This window comes from Tamandua tetradactyla, chromosome X (genome assembly GCF_023851605.1).
Source record: "Tamandua tetradactyla isolate mTamTet1 chromosome X, mTamTet1.pri, whole genome shotgun sequence".
In the NCBI taxonomy this organism is placed as follows: Eukaryota; Metazoa; Chordata; class Mammalia; order Pilosa; family Myrmecophagidae; genus Tamandua; species Tamandua tetradactyla.
Genome location: NC_135353.1, coordinates 93,771,281 through 93,775,795, shown reverse-complemented (window position 1 = coordinate 93,775,795; position 4,515 = coordinate 93,771,281). Strand labels below are relative to the sequence as shown.

At 39.9% G+C, this 4,515-nt stretch overlaps 1 pseudogene; it reads left to right on the top strand.

The window, feature by feature from the left end:
- The first annotated feature begins 1,110 nt into the window (after positions 1–1,110).
- On the top strand, positions 1,111–3,140 carry LOC143671942 (ribonucleoprotein PTB-binding 2 pseudogene; annotated as a pseudogene).
- Positions 3,141–4,515: the final 1,375 nt, after the last annotated feature.

Sequence of the window (4,515 nt, the reverse complement as noted above, 5' to 3'; positions counted from 1 at the left end):
TTCCATAAATTAACTCAGAAAAGACCAACCATAATTTGACAAATTGAGAATCTCAGCTAATAATGGGCCTTAAAATAGTAATTTTTAAAAAAGCAACCGCAAACTTATTTTATGCCAGGTATTTTCACCCCCGTGCCCATTGTATTTCTACCAACCCCATCCTTTTGCAGGGAAACCAAGGACACGATACAGTTATCATATCTAAAGTTTTGAAAAAAAAATACTTTGAGTTAGCAATCAATATTTGGCCAAGTTGGAAATACCAGTCACAGCCCTGTTGTGAACACGTCTGAAACAGGCCAAAACGAAAGTAGTTTGCCACGATCAACAGTCTTTTTTTCTAGTACTGAACCCACTGAAAACTTTCAGAGCAGATTTCTTTGAGGAGTCAGTCCTCTATAGACTTCCCAAAGGGCCAATACTAAGTCCAAGACAATGAATTCAGTTTCCTCTCTGTTGGGCTGCAATTTCTCTGTTGGATATCATCTTGATATTAGAAAAAGACGAACTTGTACTTTTACAGCCTGATCTTTTTAATTTTAATGGTTCTGAGTTTATGCAACATGAAGTCCTAGCAAGTGAGGCTTTTAAAACCAAAAGGAATAAAGTCACAGCTTTTGGCATCTAAAATGGAACCATATTCAATGTGTAATTGAATATTTCTAACTACTTTGTATATTTTATTACGAAAAGGAAAAATGAGCCATGAAAGAATAAGGTATTTTTATCTACAATTTCACAAACTTAACCTTACCAATGGGTGAAAAGGTCAGCTGAAATGAGAAGGAGGCAAGAGCAGGTTTAAACCCTGAGCTATCACTATGGGGCTTATCATCACCGGAAATCTTAGACAGTGAATAACAACAACACATTTCTGCCGAGCTCTTGTTTTGTATCTGCACTGTTTTCAATGAATACAGAAAAACAAAAGATACAGTCATGTGCTTTCAAGGAGCTCTTAAAATTCAATACGGCTCCTTCCCTCTCCGTGGCTGGCCCGCTCTCTCCGACTTCTGTCTGCCTTGGCCCGCAAGGGGCCTCCTCCGGCTTTCTCTCTCCGTTTCCCCGCGAGCCTACGGTGGAGCCCTCAGCTGCGGGGCGCCCGGGAAGATGGTGGTGACGGTGGGAGGTGGCGGCGGCACGGGTGCCGCGGATCTCGTCTGCGGGGCTGGGTCGGGGCGGGTAACCCGGCGGAGCGGGCCAGGCTTTTCGGCTGAGGCGCTCGAGGGCGCTCGGAGCCCCGCGCCGGCTGCGCTGCACCGGGAGGAGGTGGCCGCGCCGCTGCAGAGGACGCGGCGGGAGCTGAGCAAACGCAGGAAAATCATAGTGAAAAATCTGCCCCGGTACAGCAACTGCCAGGAAGTTCATGATTTGTTACAAGACTATGAGTTAAAGTATTATGCGGACCGAAATAAACGAACAGCTTTTGTTCCTTACTGAATGGGGAGCAAGCCCAGATTGAAATTCATATTCTTTTCGAAAAAAAGATTTAAGAGTCCAGCTCCAGCCTACAGATGCTTTACTGTGCATTACCAGCCTTTCCATTTCTTTTACCTTAGAAGAGTTTGAAGAACTTGTCCGCACTTATGGAAATACTGAGAGATGTTTTCTGGTCTATAGCGAAGTTACTGACCATTCCAAGAGCTATGGATTTGTGGAATATATGAAGAAAGACTTTACTGCAAAGAATAGATTGGAACTATTGGATAAACAGTTGGAAACATCAGCTCTCTCTGCACAGTATGTTAATATGTTGGCCTCAGAGCCCATTCATTCTAAGTGCTTTTGTACAGATAAACTGCCTAGTGACTACAGAGATTCAGAGGAGCTGTTGCATTTTTTTTTTCAGTATCCATAAACCTGTGTTTTCCCAGCTTGTGCAGAATGAAGGTAGTTATGTTGATGGTTTTGCAGTAGTTGCATATAACATTGCAAAGCAGCTGAAGATGTTCAGCAAGCAGTTGATGGTAACAAAGTTCAGATTTCCTTCTGTGCCCTAGGAGCACCAGGGCAAAGCACATTAGCAGCATTGATAGCAGCTCAACATTTGATGCACAGTAATCAAAAGAGCTTACTTCCAGAACCAAATCCAGTACAAATTGTGAAAGGTTTAAACAACCCTGTCATGTTACAAGTTCTTCTACAACCTCGGTTATGTGGATGTGCTGTTAAACCAGCAGTTCTTGGAACATCTCACAGCTTGCCACATCTGATGAATCCATCCATCTCTCCTGCATTTTTATATTTGGATAAAGTACATCAGAGCTCAGTTATGGGTAACACTTCTAATTTATTCCTTCGGAATCTTTCTCATGTGTCATTGGCTCAGCAATTATTAATTAAGTTTGAGAATATTCACTCTAATAATAAACCTGGCTTACTTGGAGAACCCCCAGCAACGGTACTTCAAACTGCATTAGGGATAGGGTCAGCACTTCCATTGAAAACGTAGTTGGAGCATAATGGAGAAGTACATAAAACAATGAATTTGATTCCAACTCAACTATAACAGCTGGAATAAGCATATTGCCATTCTTTCCAAATCACATATTGTTGGACAAGCTGGGCCAAGGCACAGTAATATTCAGGAGAAGAAATCAGCCACGGTGGGACTGGCAGAAGGAACTTCCTCAAAGTTGCAGGTTTATCTTCAGAGTTTTTCAAATCTTACTGCCTGGGGCTTGCTGACAGGACACCATAAGCAACAGCAAAGTCAACCAAAAGGCACTGAAATAAGTTCAGGGGCTGTCTCTAAGAATCAGCTGTCACTCTTGGGACAACCACCCAAAGAAATTCGGCTCAGTAAAAATCCATACTTGAACTTGGAAAGTGTGCTGTCCAGCGTGTGCTTATCATCCCCTGCAAGTAAAATCATTCTACAGAAGACTGGAATTGCAGGCAACATTCTAGATGCAATCTCTCAGGGAAATGATTTGCAACACGCTTTGGAAAAGTTGCATTGCTTATTCTCATCCTTTTGGTGATTATGCACAGGTATCATCTTTAAGAAATGAAAAACAAGGCTCATCATATCTCATCTCTGCCCAGAAAGTGGTTCAGTGGAACTTGTTGACCAGCCTTCTCAGGGCTCAAGAACGTATTATGTGGAAACCTACTTAAAAAAGAAGCAAGTGTGCTGAGTTAAAGTCTCTCCTTATAGCCTCATAAGATCCTTTGCTGTACCTCTGCTGTTCATCGCTGCCTTAACTTCATTCAAACTCACCGTATCTTTTAAATATCGGTTTATGATATCCCAGAAGGAACTTCTGTTGTGCAGTAGGCATAATTGCCAAGTGAAAAATAAGTAGTAATAAGAAGAGACATCCATTGAGGACACTTCCCACTAGAATTAGATACATCTTAATCAATGTGATATTAACTTGCGGTTTTGGAGAAATTAACAATGTTCCAATACTTGATTTAGGAATGGAAATAATTTTAACATCGTATATAAAAGTTTGAAATAATCAATGGGAAACAGTTTTGTTTCCTGGGTCTTAGGAGAATGAATTTTTCATAAGCCAGGGTGCATTTCAATTTACTCTCACTAGAAGTGATCTAATTTATAGATTTTTAGGACTTTTCCTGGAGCTACAAAAGTACCAAATACAGTGACAATGATGTTATGAAGATGCTGTACCAGCAAACTAAATTATTACCCACACACCAGCCACGCAATATGAAACCTGAACACAGACTGATGATGACACCCAAGGTACACACTACACAACAGATGCTTTACTTTTAATGTTATTTAGCATTTATACCTTTTGTGAAAAACACAGAGTATTTTAAGAAAAATAGCTTTGGTGATCTAATACAGGGGTTTGCAAACTACCCTCTGTGGGCCAAATTCCATCCACCACCTCTTTTTGTATTATCCACAAACTAAGAATGTTGTTTGTCTTTTTAAATGGTTAGAGGGGATATTATTTTATGACATGTTAAAATTCTATGAAACTCAAATTTCAGTTCCCATTAATAAAATTTTACTGGACTACAGCCATACTCATTCATTTACATATCATCTCTGGCTGCTCTAATACTACAAAAGTAAAGTTCAGTAGTTGTGACAGAGACCATATGGCCCACAAAGCTTAAAATATTTACTTTCTAGTCCTTTATGTAAAAGCTTGCTGGCTTCTGGTCTAATAGCAATAATTCCTTGTTCTTTTGACTTCATTTAAAGAAAGGCACTTAACCTTTGTGACAGACTTGTAAGTGGCAAAGTACACAGGTTTCTGTGCCTCATTTCATAGCATTGACTAGTGCTGATCTAATAACTAGAACAGAATCTATTTTGATCATCAGATGCCCTTCTTCTACAATATAGTAAAGGAGTCAACACTGCCCTTTCTGAAGAAGTCTGATGGCATAACAGTATTTATAACTAATTTGATCTAATAAACTGTACCTCACACTCTTTGCTTTCTTTTTCTTTTGTAGTGTGTTAGGATTAAAAATTATCAGCTATTTAACCCAATTTATTTCTGAATTTTTTCTTATTCATATTCT